Source organism: Cetorhinus maximus, chromosome 12, assembly GCF_964194155.1.
Source record: "Cetorhinus maximus chromosome 12, sCetMax3.hap1.1, whole genome shotgun sequence".
Lineage (NCBI taxonomy): Eukaryota > Metazoa > Chordata > Chondrichthyes > Lamniformes > Cetorhinidae > Cetorhinus > Cetorhinus maximus.
The window spans coordinates 119,080,028-119,096,060 of NC_135890.1; the positions used below are offsets into that span (position 1 = coordinate 119,080,028).

The window sequence follows — 16,033 nt, forward strand, 5'->3', positions numbered from 1 at the left end:
CATCTTCTTGTGTAGGACTGAAAATTTGAAATCTAAATGTTGAAATAATAAAAGGAATAGTGGAAAGAAGAAACAAAATTGCATTTATATAGCATCTCATTACATCCTCAGGATGTCTCAAAACAGTGCACATCAATGAATTATTTTAGGAACCAGTCTTGAAGTGGAATTGGACCTAAAATATTCCGATTCTAAAGGTGAACGTTACACTAACTGAGCCAAACAGCCAAAAGGTTTCCATTAATTGGCACTCCAAATAAAGAGATATATGATGAGATTGATATTAATTTAAGAAATAAGAACATTTTGTGATCATTATGCACAGCCTGTTAAAGTTTTGTTGGATTTGTGAACATCTTTCTCCATATGGTGGGTTCCCAAACTCAGCCATGCCATTGTGCAGAGCTGTCATGTGAAGGGAGGCAGGAAGACAAATCAGAAACAGAGTTATTAAATAGGCTGCATGGCAGCATCAACCGAAAATGTGGTGACTCAGGGATTGGAGGGAAGGAAAGAACATCGTGTTAAATCATAATTTTATATCCTGATATTTCACATTACTTTGAACTGCACTGTTAATAGTACAAATGCATCAGCCAATTTGCAACAGCAAGAACCAACTAGCAACAGTTGTACAAAGGACCAGATATTCTGTTTTTGGTGGTGTTGGTTGAGGGAGGAATGTGGGTCAGGACACAGAGTTCCCTTTTACTTCTAATGAAACAGGAAACAGAACTCAACCGAAGCTTGGCACCTGTCCAAGTGCAGCTCTCCCTCAATACGATCCCGAAGTGTTAGCCTAGATTATGTCAAATCACGAAGTGAAAATTAAACTCACAACATCCTCACTCAGAGGGCAACAGGGCTACCAACTAAGAACAAAGGAAAAATGTAGCAACCACAATAAAAAGGTGTGCTGCCTCCATTTCTGATTAAGTACTCACTTGTGGTGTAATGTGACTGACAGTAAACATAAGCTGGGAATTTCCTTACAGCCACTCCAGTTCTGCTGCTGGAACTCTGGCGAAAACCCCATTTACTTCCTTAAAAAAAAGCTTTCAACAAACTCTAGCAAAGTTACGCCAGTGGGAAGAAGTCTGAGGAAAGCCCTAGCCAGAATTTTGCTGTTGACAAATAAAGGAGGCTTGGGTAAGAACCACTTGATTTTTTAATGAAACTAGAGCAGTATGGTTGGGAGCTTCTTGGGTGTGCAGAATGGCAGGTGAGAACCTCAACGATGAGACAGATTAAATATTCAATTTACTGAGTAATTTGGCATCCTGCATTCACTCTTTCTCAAAGGATCAAATGAAGTTATGAATTAGATGATCTCAGCTCAACACACCTTCCATTTAATCATGCCTTTCCCCCTTCTTATCTGATATTTCTAATTCTGTTCCTGCTTGCTGAAGGTTTGAACCTGCATGGACTTCTCTCCAATACCCTACTATAAATTAGCCTCTGTGTAAGACATGTCATTCCCCCTTGAGTTAAACAACCCTATTTCTCTTGGGTCTCGAGTACGCCTTAGTATATTTTCATGACTACCCACAAGCATTCTTCATTAAGGTGTGACCCTGATTCTACTTCATGACACGCTTTACATGTGAATCAGAGACACTGTGAAACTAACCCCCAAGTCAGGTGTCATATACACTGACATCTGGAAGCTATACTCTACACCAGAGTTTGACTATCACAAATTTGAAAGCCAATCTGATCTCAGATGCAAGATAAAAGCAGGACATTGATGTCACCTTGGAAGTGGCTGAAAGACAGTCACAGAACGGTCCAACTATTCACCCAAAATCGGAAATCCCTCCGCAGAATTGCAATCCAACATATGGCCAGGTTGCCAATCCAAGACGTTCGTTCACCTCTGAGCAGCACAGCAACAGTTGAGTGACAGTAGCCTTCTGACCTTTTCACTGCTAGGCAGGGACATGGGCATGGGCTGAGATGGTGCATTTTAATTTGATGCTGTTTTAAGTTCAGAAGAAAACTGTGCTTTTGATGTCTTGGAAGCAGAGACATGATTTGCAGGCTCTGCTTTTGACATCAAAGCTCGTACATAATATGTGCAGGGAAATGCAAAAGCACAGGTAGAAATAAATACTGTTCCATTTTACCAATCGTCAAAAATGATACGTCATAGAAGCTTGCACCCAACTTTGCTGTAGCTGAAGGACCCAAGTTAACTCCACAATCTAGTAAATCACAAATAATATATTTTTTTAAAAATTGGATTATAAGGAGATCAAGACCACAACGCAATATTTGCAGTTGAGAGAGGAGACATACGATAAGCTGATGTTACTGCCTTTAATGCCTGCCCCCAACCCCCCACCCCCAGTCTCTTCATTTATCCTATAAATAGCAGCCACCTGGCCACAATTATATCAAAAAGGTTTCCTCCATAAACAAACAGCATATGCACCATTCAAACCCCCAGGAGCTACATACTTAACATTCATTAAATCAACATGCTTTGAATGACTTGGGGAATGTCAGCAATTAACTCCACTGCAATGAACAAGCAGGAGGCGAGAGCGAGGAAGAGGAAGAAAAAAAAATCTGTCCAAGTAACACCGACTGTGAGAAGCTGATCAAGAATGCAAATTAGAATGAATGCCGTTGCAATTAACCTATTACAGTAAGTATCAATTATTAAACATGCTTGTTCCTCTGGCTCACACTGCTCTGAATTAAGAGGGTCATCAGCTGATTTGACAGATCGTGTTCCTTTACACCTGCTGGCTGCCAGCAGGAGTCCGCACACCCACTGGCAAGGCAAGCCAACCTGTCTTAATCATTTGTAATTATCCTAACGAGCTCTAGTCATAATTCTGGTAGGAGGAGTTGCTGATCAGCTAAACAAATTAAATGGTCTAACCTACAATCCCGTTGTTTGTCCCCATCACAGAGACAGAATTATTCCACACCTGGACCTTGATTCTCTGAAACATTCAGTACAGACAAGAGGCAGGAGGCAGGAGGGAGTGATATCTCCTGGTAATGTTAACCTGCCCTCTACAGCTGCAACCCACATATAGAAGCATCAGTCACATTATTTTGATTGCAAACAAAATGATATTCATTAGTAAATAGCTCAACACAGTCATTGCGGCACACAGACAGCAGCAGATTTTCTATTCACAGAATAAGATGGAACTAGGAGGCAACATATATTTATATACAGCTCTTATTAAAGTTACAAGTGACATCCTATGTGACTGTGAGAAAGGTATACTGTCCCTCCTCATTCTACTTGACCTGCTTGCAGCCTTTAACACGATTGTTTACACTATTCTCCACCAACACCACCCCACCGTCTTTCAGTTGCATTCACCTGGTTCCATTCTTATCTATCTAAGCATAGGCAGAGAATAATCCACAGTGGCTTCTCTTCCAGCTCCTGCAGTGGCGCTCCCCAAGGATCCACCCTTAGCGCCCCATTTCTTATGTAAATACTACTCCTCAGTCAAAAACACATGTACATTGATGACACTAAGATAAAAGCAAAATACTGCGGATGCTGGAAATCTGAAACAAAAACAGAAAATGCTGGAGAAACTCAGCAACATCTGTGGAAAGAGAAACCGAGTTAACGTTTCGAGTCTGTATGAGCTCTGAAGAGGAGTCATACGGACTCAAAACGTTAACAGTTGTTTTTTTTTCTCCCCACAGATGCTATTAGGCCTGCTGAGTTTTTCCAGCATTTTCTGTTTTTGTTACCCTGCTTCAGCTCACCAGCCTCTCTCCACCCTTTATATTTTCTCTAAATTGTCAGATTGCTTGTCCAACAAACATACGGGCAAAAATTCCCTCCAATTAAATATCAGGAAGACCGAAGCAATTGTCTTCAGTCCCCATGACAAAATCCACTCCCTAGTCACCAACTCCATTCTCCTCTCTGGCAATTGTCTGAGGCTGAACCAGACTGTTGCAAACTTGACGTTATGTTCGATCCCGAGATTAGCTTCCAACCACATATCTGCGCTAAGGCTGCCCATTTCCACCTTCGTATCATCACTGACTTTGCCCCTGCTCATCTACTGCTGAAACAATCATCCATGCCTTTGTTACCTCTATACTTAGCCATTCCAATGCATTCCTGGCTGGCCTTCCACATTCTATCTTTGGAAACTTGAGGTCATCAAAAAACTCTGTCCAAGTCCCGTTCACTGATCACCCACTGTGCTCGCTGACCTACGTTGGCTTCAGGTTAAGAAAAATCATGATTTTAAAATTGTTATCCTTGTTTTCAAATCCCTCGATGCCTCTCCCCTCCCCTTCTCTGTAATCTCCTCCAGTCCCCCAACCCAAGACATCTGCGTTTCTTTAATTCCATGACCATCCCCAATTTTAAACAGCTCCATCATTGGCGGCCGTGCCTTTAGGCGCCCAGGCCTTCAGCTCTGAAATTCCCTCTCTATATCTCCCTGCCTCGCTTTCCCCCTTTAAGGCACTCCTCAGAATCTACCTCCTTGACCAAGTTTTTGGTCATCTGCCCTAATATCACATTGTCAAATTTTGTTTTAAAAATGCCCCAAGGCACTTCACAAGGGCATTATATTACATTGAAGATACTATATAAATACAAAGTTGTTCTTATAAAATTGCCTCACAATTTGGCGACCACTAGAACACATACAACATTGGAAAATAATACTTGGGCGGTAGACATTCCAATAATGCTTTATAAATAACTAATAGTTAACTGCATACAAAGGATGAGATTTTAGATATTATTTAAATTTTTACATTGCTTTAGGAGTAATGAATTTGATATGCACTCAGCTAGTCCAGCAAGGTCATTACAAAAGGAGAAAAACAAAAAGAAAAGGAAAAATTTCAAGTTCAAGGCAAGTCACTTTGCGAAATTATATATCCCCTCCCTCCATCAGTTCTGGACCTTCCTGTACTGAACACCAAATACAGCTTTAAATGGGGTTGGGAGGGCAGAGGGAATTGTATAAATGGCCTATTCCCAGCTCTGTGTCAATAATTTAAAGCATTTATTTGTTTCCTACCATTAGCCACATTGAAATCTCAGACACTGAGGATCCCATGATGCCCTGCTCTTTTATGGGCTTAATGCACACCATGGATGAAGAAATCAAGCAGGAACACAGGTATCAAAATAAAAATGGAGTTTTTAAAAAAACTGTGACTCATGATAAAAATTCAAGAGACGAAAACCCCATGGGAGTTGCTTTAAAGTAAAGAAACTAGCTAGCTATCTGATGCTGATCACCATGATTTTTTCTTATATTTCAGGCCTACAAAGTCAACGAGAGAAGACGGCAGTTATCTGTCATGTTCTCTTGTAATCATCTCTTCACTGCTTCACATCTCTCACCACTGTCAAGGGCCCCTGATATAAGTGGCTTCATCTGAAAAGCTCAGAGTTTAATCTCCAAATCATGCCGGTCCCTCTGCCACATCCTCCTGCCTCAGCTCATAATGGACCTGCACACTTACTTCATTTATTTTTCTTCCAGTGTCATAAAACACATTTCTATGCTTTGCTTTCAAAGCATACGCACATTCCCCCTCATTATTAATAAATACACTTTCATTTATCAAACGCTCCATTTGAGTGCCACATGGGCCTGGGGCAAAAGGAGACAAATTCTTCCTCTAAGTTGTTATGAAAGGTGTCGCACTGAGCGACCCTAACCCCCATTAACCCAGCTTCTAGTCTGCTTCTACTGGGAACAATGAGGCTCCTCAGCAGCTAAACTAGTAGTGATCTTGTGCCATCTCAATATATTTGTTCATTATCTTCTGCACACACAGAAGCATTTTAAAATGTACTTGGGGCAAGGGCCAAATTGAATCATCTGCCTTAATTTTCCACACGGTGCAAAGCTGCAGCTGCTGTGTGGGCTGTGTATTTTCTTCTTTTCTTGATATTAACATTTCCACAGCTCTCAATTTCAACAGGGCCATCGTGAACTACTGGGTTATGGCTGCATTCTGCAATATTCCCCAAACTCTGCTGTGTTTAACACAAGTCACTGCTCTTTTTGTTACCAAAAGAACATAGAATCGTTCTTATTTTTATCATTTAAATTGTTAACTCAGAGGATATATAAAATAGAAATGTATCCCTGGTCAATTTAGAAAGAAGCCAGCAACCTAATCAAGGAGATTCCAAAAAATATGAAATTATTTGAACACCAAGACTATGTTGAAGTTTCCTCTTAATGTGGAACTTACTGAAGAACAACATATTTACATATGTTTTCACTTTAACCACATTGACCTATATTCTATTCTTCTCTGCCTGAACAGTCCTGTTGTGACCTTGCTCCCTGGATTGCACAATGAATAGTAATCTAAGCTACTTTTATGTTGTATTTTGTGGGATGCTAGGGCCATCAGCTCCTGATGCACAGGCTTCACGCAGACAGCGGCAACCCAGGAGGGAAACTTTCTAGATTTGCTAAGGTCAGTCATACATAGTATAAAATGTAAAGGAAAATCTGTCACACTTGGCTCCAAAACATACACGTGATAATAGTACAACATTTAAAATAAAAGGCCAGTTATTTTCTGCAGGTTTCTAGTCTCTCTTCAAAGAAAGCAGTTGCCATCTAGAAAAAGTTTCCTCAGCAACAACAATTGGTCTCAGGATGTGCCTACTTTGAGCACTTCCTTACCAGTAGCATACATTGTGGCCTTAAAGAGACGAGGAGTGTAAAACAGATCCACCTTAACAACTAAACATTACAGTCATACTTCAAGCCAAGAAATAATTGTGAGCAGTACCACAGGATATTAAACTATAAAAGCACAGGCTCTAACCAATTCAGTCTGGAAAAGATACACATGGGTGTGGTGTTGAAGCTCTCATCAGCATCTCATCAGCACAAATTAACTGAAGTTTGTATTCTATTTTTTAACTTTAAAAAGCTGACACCCTCAGCTAGCTTACTTTTTGAAGGTTTCATTGATAAATAAAATTGTAGTATTTTTATAACTGTTGGACCGATGTTCTCCACTTATTTGAGTTGTCCAGTGCTGCATGGCTGACTAAAACGGCAATAGGCAACCTGCACCAACCCTCTGCTTAAATCTAGAAATTCCACAGTTACTAAGAAATAATGGTCATTTAAGTTTTCTTTAAAAATTCTATGCATTGTACATATAGAACATTTTGTCACCTCCCCCAAATAAATAAGGCAAGGCAGTTTTGCTACCACTTTATTTAAATTAAGCCAAACTTACCAGGGAACCAATGGCCCTCCGGTACCTCACTCAAATTGCTGTGTGAGCCTGCTGTCAGTGGGCTACTTGACATCACATCTGAGGTTAATTCTGCCCTCCTTTAATATCCACACGTGGACACTTTGCAGCATGAGTCACTAAATAATGATCAGTGGGGATACTGAGGAAAAATTTATCACTCCCATCCCTGCCCAAGGTTTTAGTGAGATACTCTTCCTGATCAATATAGCTGAGTGTTTTAAGAACATAAGAAAATAAGAAATAGGAACAGGAGTAGGCCATTCGGCCCCTTGAGCCTGCTCTTCCATTCAATAAGATCATGGCTGATTGCTTGTGTTTCGATTTCCACATTCCCATCTACCCCGAATAACTTTTGATTCCCTTGCCTAACACAAGAATCTATCTACCTCTGCTTAAAAATATTCAATGACCCACCTCCACCACCTCCTGGAGCAGAGAATTCCAAAGTCGCACAACCCTCAGAAAAAATTTCTCATCTCTGTCCTAAAAGGGCGACCCCCAACTTTAATACAGTGCCCCCCTAGTTCTGGGCTCACCCACAAGAGGAAACATCCTTTCGACATCCACCTTGTCAAGGGCATTCAGGGTCTTGTATACTTCAATCAAATCACCACTCACTCTTCTAAACTCCAGTGGAAACAAGCCCAGTCTGTCCAACATTTCCTCATAAGACAACCCACTCATTCCAGGTATCAATCTAATAAACATCCTTTGAACCACCTCCAATGCATTTACATCCTTCCTTAAATAAGGAGTCCAAAACTGCACATAGTATTCGAGGTGCGGTTTCACCAATGCCCTGTATAACTGAAGCATAACATCCTTACTTCTATGTTTAATCCCGCTCGTAATAAAGGGTAGCATTCCATTAGCCTTCTTAATTACTTACTGTACCTGCAAACTAACTTTTTGTGACTCATGTACTAGAACACCTAGATCCCTCTGCACCTCAGGATTATGCAGCCGTTCTCCATTTAAGTAATACTCTGCTTTTTTGTTCTTCCTGCTAAAGTGAACAACTCCACACTTTCCCACATTAAACTCCATTTGCCAGTTCTTTGCCCACTCACTCAACCTATCTATATTCATCTGCAACCTCATGTCCTCTTCACAACATGCTTTCCTACCTATCTTTCTGTCATCTGCAAATTTAGCTGCCATGTCTTCATTCCCCTCATCCAAGTCATTGATGTAAATTGTGAAAAGCTGAGGCCCCAGTACAGACCCCTGTGGAATGCCACTCATCACATCCTGTCAAACAGAAAAAGACCCATTTATGCATACTCTCTGCTTTCTGCCTGCCAGCCAATCAACCTTCTATCCATGCTAATACGTTACCTACTACATCATGCGCTTTTATTTTCCATAATAATCTTTGATGTGGCACCTTATCAAATGCCTTCTGGAAATCCAAGTACAGTACGTCTACAGGCTCCCCTTTATCCAGTGCACTTGTTACCCTTCAAAAAACTCCAATAAATTGGTTAAACATTTTCCTTTCACAAAACCATGCTGACTCTTCCCAATTGCCCTGAGCTCTTCTAAGTGCCCAGCTATAACCTCCTTAATGATCGATTCTAATAACTTCCCCATGACAGACGTCAAGCTAACTGGCCTATAGTTTCCTGTTTTCTGCCTCTCTCTTCTTGAATAGAGGGGTTATATTTGTTACTTTCCAATCTGATGGAACTTTTCCAGAATCTTGCGAATCTTGGAAAATTAGCACCAGTGCATCGACTACCTCATTACCCACTTCTCTTAAGACCCTAGGATGTAGTTCATCGGGACCCGGAGACTTGCCAACCTGCAACTCCATTAATTTGCTCAGTACTGTTTCCCTAGTGATTTCAATTTCACCAAGTTCCTTTCTCCTGTTCACCTCCTGATTTGCAGCTATTACTGGAATGTTTTTGTATCCTCTATAGTGAACACAGAAGCAAAATATTTGTTCATTTCTTCTACCATTTCCGTATTATCTACTATTAACTACCCACTGTCACTCTTTAGAGGGTCAGGCAGTGCACTTATACACTGAGCTATTGAAGACTCCTAATCCTTTTTGAACCAAAATCCAAGGCGTTTTTTAAATGCAAGTCTTTTTGTGATGAAGGGAAGGGTTACCAGCAACAAAAAAATTAAATGCAGAGATCTTCGCTCTTGTACTAACCAACATTTTACTTTTTGCTGTCTTTGTCCAAGCTATAAAGGGACAATGGTCCAAGTAGCGCTTATTAATGACTGAACATGAAACTTATACTCAATAGCGAAAATGTTGTGCCTCGAAGTAGAATTGACTACAATACAAACAAGCTCACTTCCTTTGTACATACCGCTCTGAAAATAAATCAATCAAATTAGATCTGAAAATAACGGCACAAACTTGCTGACATGCTTGAAACCCATGAATACCAGAGCAAGACATAAATCAGCTAAAGACTTTTTCTGACTTCTAGCTGCAAGTCTCGCCCTAATGCATTCCAACTGGTTTTATATGCTTAGTTTTACCTTATAATTAGATCAACTGGGAAAAATATCCTGTGCATCTGTGTGCTTTACATTCACAGCAAGTTGGTAGTTCAGAGGCTACTTATTCCCCAGATTATGTTCAAAACATTTCAACATTGCTCACTTTTCTACCCTCTTGTTGGGTTTGATGACTTATTGAGCTCCAGCTCCTAGGGAACTTGCACGGCTACTCTTTTACATAAGCAGCACCTCTGAATCATCAGATAAAAGCAAAAAACTGCGGATGCTGGAAATCCAAAACAAAAACAAAAATACCTGGAAAAGCTCAGCAGGTCTGGCAGCATCTGCGGAGAGGAACACAGTTAACGTTTTGAGTCCGAATGACCCTTCGATAGTTATTTAGTTCTGTTGAAGGGTCATTCGGACTCGAAACGTTAACTGTGCTCCTCTCCACAGATGCTGCCAGACCTGCTGAGTTTTTCCAGGTATTTTTGTTTTTCCTTTGAATCATCAGTTTCTTTTTCATTTCCTGAGGCAGAGTTGGGTACAGAACGTACATTTCCTGATAAATGCAGTTTTACTACACCAAATATGAACCTTTTTCATTCAGTGCATCACAGCGAATTAAATACTATTTACCATGCTTCCCATTTCAAAGTATGTTAAGCCAGAATTGCAACTTGTGGTTCAGTCCAGATAAACATGCTTTCTCAATCTTGGAATGAATGAGTACCACACAAGTTGATTTACATCATCAAGTGACACTCAGCCTACTTTACTATTCAAATGTTTCCCATTAATCTTTTTCAACCATATTTCCCCCTGAGGAGTGCTTTCCTCCATATGGCATAACCCAGTCAAAGGGGAGAAAGGCGGCAAGAGCCGCTTTGTGACCATAACACTGTAGTTCTGAAGGGGTAAGGTAACCACAATCCTGTCTGAATGACAGTGCGCTATATTGTTGAAAGGTAATCCTCCTCACAGACCACCCCAGAACTGATAAATCACAAGTGAGTCTTGCAGATGTTAAACATCGTGCAGACATGGGAATCAAACCCACAACCATCTGGTTTTGTTAATCCACCTGACATCTAGGCAATGTTGATCCAAGCAATGTCAGCATACAAATAAGCAGAATGGGATTCTGTTGTGAATAACTCACAACCTTTGATTTTTTTTTTTGTTACACCACCCTCCTGCAACTACTTATGACTACTTCTGCAGTGAACTTCAGAACCAGTGTGTGTTACATGCTGTTAAACACACAGATTTTTGAGAACGATGAAGGATTATCTTAATGTTGGACACGTCATACTTAGAGTTCCCCAGTTTACTGTGATTTTAGTTTCAAAGTTGCACAGTATTTAATGATGGGAAAACAGGGGCACCAGTGGCCTCATCTTAAGTGGTGGCTGCAGATTCAATCCCTCACCCAGACAACATGTTGATTCACAGCAATGCTTTCATAAAAAAGTACTGTGGAAGCAGGCATTTCCCTTCTGAAGAAGAACAAACAAGAGGAAAGGATCTCTCTGGGCTGGTGCCATGGACCTCCCCCAGCAGTTGATTCAGAGTGGTCTCATGAGTGCTTACTGACTACGGTGTTTGCATAGAGCAGAAAAGGGACAGAAATAAAGGAAGTCATGCCTACTAATCAGATTAAGGAGCTTCTACACACAAGTGTAACCTTTTATAAAATCAAGTTCAATGTGAAGAAACGGGTTATTAAACAAAAAACAATTTTTTTTGGTAAGGCTGGGTTTGATCTTTGAACCTGCTCTCTTTATCTCTTGGTTCTATTGAATCTACAGGCAAATCAAGCTGGAGAGGTTTCTAACACCATATCAGCTCATCTTTTATTTATGAAAATTTTCTCTTCTCTCCTGAAAGTGCACTCCAGATATATGTGATAGCCCTTTGCTGTCCAAGTGGGAATGTGAGTGAGGAGAAACTGTCACCAGGCTATTCAACTGCAAGGGGCATCACTACCAGAATCTACTGTCCAAAAATGGACACTTTAGAGCAGGAGTCACTGGATATGAATCACTAGTAGTTATTCCAACTGATTTCTTTTCTTCCTAGTCCTAGGCACAGAGGTCAGTTGCATTAATTCAACTGCTGAGATCAGCTCATTAAGCACAGAATGGGATTCCCTTATCTGTATGGCTTTGTGCTACTTTGGACAGTGCATTTAATCAATGTTGACTTTATTTTGCTGTTTGTTGTTTTAGCTTTAATAATTCAAATAAAACACATTACAGACGACCTGATCGGTATGACGCGCACATCCTAAAAAACTAACTTGTCGACCTTTGAGCACTGAGAAAATGAAACTGCGTTTAATAGGCTTGAAGTTTTTCCAGTTATTTGATCTAGATATTCTGTTACGGTGGCAAGTAGTTATTTTGTTAAATTGAAGGATTTAATTTGCCGTCCATTTGCCTCCTCTCACAGCACTGTCCAGGGTCCTAAGCACTCCTGTCAACGATAACAATTTACTCATATTTGCTGTAATTTTTTATTTACTGTATTCATTGTTACTGGTATGATGTCCTCTGAATTATGGAACCCAAATCCATATTAGGCAATTGTTTTGCTGAACACATCAATTTTGTGTGCAATGTGACCCTGAGCTTCCTACAGCCTGCCACTTTAAACTCCCCCTCCTAGTTCCACTCAGATCGAGGCCAATGGCCTCGTACACTATTCCTATGAAACTCAATGCAAATCCAAAAAGCAATATTTAATTCTTTCTCCAAGGCACTTTGCAACCCTTCAGTCAAAATACAAATCTCAGTAGTTTTGAACTTTAACAAATCCTCATTTTCAAACCTGTTGAATTTCTTCCCCAGCCCCGGATTTCCGCCTATCTATATATCTTCAACCCACCCATCCCTTTTCTGAAGGAGGATCTTCACCTGAAACGTTAACTTATTTGCTGATAGACCTGCTGAGTGTTTCAGCATTCTCTATTCTTGTGTTCATTTACCTCAATGGAAATACAGCACTTTCATAGGAACACACAGGAGGAAGCCATTCAGTCCAAGCCTGTTTCACCATTCAATGAAATCATAGCTGATCTGTGTCTTAACTTCATCCAGCCACCTTGGCTCCATATTCCTTCATATCTTAGGCTAGCAAAAATCTATTGATCTCCGATTTAAAATCATTAAAGGAGGTAGGATCTACTACTTTTTGTGGGAGAATGTTCTACCACTCTATGAACAAAGTAGTCGATCCTAATCTCTCTCTCCTGGCTCTGGTTCTGATTTGAATGTTAAGTCCCATTTCTTAGACTCCTCCACTAGCAGATAAGATTTCTATCTACCTATCAATTCCTTTCAAAATAAAAAAAATCACTCAAAACACCCCTTTACCTTCTTTATCCCAGGGTGTTCAAGCCTAGTTTATGTAATTTCTCCTCATTATTTAATCCTTGGAGCCTCGGAAACATTCTAGTGGTTGTGTACTGCCCTCCTTCCCTGGCCAATATATCCTTTCTAAGATGTAGTGCCTGAAACTGCACAACATACTCCAGATGTGATCTAGCCAGGGCTTTGTATAGTTGTAGCATAACTTCCTTCCCTTTATATTTTAGTCCTTTAGTTAGAATGACTAACATTCCATTAGCCTCTTCGATTATTTTTGGACCAGATAATGACTACATTTAGTGATCTCTGTACATAAACCCCACATCTCCATGGTCCTCCATTGTTGCTAACTTTTCACCATTTAAAAAAAATTCTGGTTTATCCGGTTTTGGTCCAAAATAGAGGACCTCATACTTAACGGCATTGAAATCTATCTACCATAGTTTTGCACATTCGCTTAATCTATCAATGTCTCTTTGCAACTTTATGCTCCAGTCTTCACTACTTACGATGCCACCAAACTTCAAGTCATTGGCAAGCTTGGAAATATGACTCTATTATGAAATCCAAGTTATTAATATAGTAAACTGTCATGGATGCAGTTGAAATTTAGGTTTCCAGCACGACCGAATTACTATCAAAAGTCTCACTGGGAAGCAATATTCTTCTATAGTCTATTTTTAATTGAACACTTGATCATGCCATTATGTTAAAATGACACCATGCAAAATAAAACAGGCCCAGAATGAGAAAATAGAATAGGATAAACACATGGGCATAGTTCATTTTTTCCTTCTACCTCTTTTGAAGGTGTTCATTTAGAAAGAGGTATACTTCTACTGCAGTTGGTCATCTCCTTCTCTCCCTGATAACTTGTGAAAAGTACCAATTTTCAAATGAGAGAGCAGGCAATTAATGTTCACAAACTATTCAACAATGCGGAATCAACTCAACCAATCCCCATTCTGTGGCAGGGGGTACTGGACAACAATCTGGTGGGCAATATGACCATGAAAGCTGTCAAGGCTGCTGTAAAAATCCAAATGGTTCACTAAGGTCCTTCAGGGAAGGAAACCTGTCAGCTGTGACTCCAGTTTCTTAATACCCTTGGGTCAACGAGGGATGGAAATAATATTGTCACCAATGAATAAAAGTGGCACCTCAGTCGAGTTCAGCAAATGAAAGAGGTCAAAACTGTGAGTTGACTCATACATGGCTCAGATACTCAGTAATCAGGGGAACACTGCCTGAAGTTTTTGAAAACAGGTGCATAACTTTAGCTCCTCAAAGAATTATGTTCAAGACAAACTGCTGTTTATAATTTCAATGTTTACTTAAATCAGTGAGAGAAAATACAGCTGAAAAGCAGCAGCACAAATCCCTGCTGCGTTCTCCATTGTTAGATAATTAACAGAAGTATATGTAATCTGGCACAGGCCAGGAGGCCTTTGGAATCAGGGACCTCGAAACACAAAACCACACTTGTATGTGTTTTCTAGAACTGAAAGTTCCAGTTTCACTGGTTATATATCCTTTCATCCAAAAATCTCTGCAGCACCAAAATTATTATATTTAACTATTCAAGTCAATGATTACATATGTCAGATTCAACTATCTGCCTCATTACACATCTCTGTATAACTGAATCAAACAACTGTGTGTAGCTTTATACCATCTGGCTCAACAACATGCTCGGATGATTAATTTCCTGTTAATTAAAATCTGTAATCGATTATATTTGATTAATTGGCAGAGTGAGTTGTTACCAATAACATTAAATCGCTGGAACCTTGGAAAACAGGAAAGTGTCTGTTTTATTCCAGAGTTCTCAATAATGATGTTCAACTAGTCTGTTGACAGCCTTAACTCAAAACTTCTCACTTGCAGAAAACAATTTACGCATTAATCCACAATAATCCCCTTAGATAAAAATCTTCAATCCTGGATTGCACTGTTGTGTCAGAGTGTAGCATGTGCAATTAAACAATAGGGCATCACTGGGGAGCTATGCAATTTAGCTTTGGATGAATAAAAGCTGTCAAGCAGGCACTGTCTATTCAAATGTTACAGTATGTCAACCATTCAAAAATGTTTAGTATACTATAATTATAGATTTCACACAACTGCTTGCTATCATCTAGGTTTACAGCTAGGGTGGATTTTTAGCCCCAGTGGGGGTGGAAACAGAGGTGGGTGGGAGCCTGATGTTGGGGTTCAGAAGCCCACAGGAAAATCCTGCCTCAAGTCTTGGTTGGGTTAATAAGTGTAAACCAATGACCTCAATGCACTGTCCCAAACACAAGTTTAACATTTCTGTGAGTCAGCTTAAATTAAAGCAAAGCAAATTTTTAAAAAAAATTGTCACTTGAAATAATTTATGAGCAATTCATTTGGAAAGAGGAACTTCACGGTGTGTTTAGTCCATTGGACGAAATGCTAAACAAAGGCCCCAAATTCCCTACTCAAAGGACAGAAAAGATCTGCTGACACTGCGGGGAGAGGAACTGGGAATCCTATCAGTGTCCTTACCAACATTAATCCTTCAACCAAACAGCATCAAAACAAGCATCAGAAACACCACTGCTCAGATCAACATCATTGAAGGGGCTAAGAGCTCTGCATTCTTAACCCTCATTTGAACATAGTTTAGGACAGCTTCAAAGTATAGGTAATAAAGTCTATGCGACTAAAAGAAAGAGATGCCTCCCCTAGAGAGAGAACAAGGCAAAGTTTATATTAAATAAATTGGATTATAATTTAGAATTAAAGTTATGCCCAATAAATGTGGTGATATCTTTGAGCTCCTCTATAACAATATACTGTTACAACAGATAATCAACAGGGCTTTGCAGAATGATAGAAGCTTACAGCACAGAAGGAAGCCATTTGGTCCATTGTGTTAGAACCTCCAAAATATAATCTAATTTTACCATGGTCAA

The 16,033-nt window shown here is 39.9% G+C and overlaps 1 protein-coding gene across 2 annotated transcripts in view; it reads right to left on the reverse strand.

Moving 5' to 3' along the window:
* Positions 1 to 16,033, reverse strand: part of fbrsl1 (fibrosin-like 1) — a 913,938-nt gene that overhangs the window by 446,816 nt on the left and 451,089 nt on the right. The gene's annotated exons all lie outside the window — the stretch shown is intronic.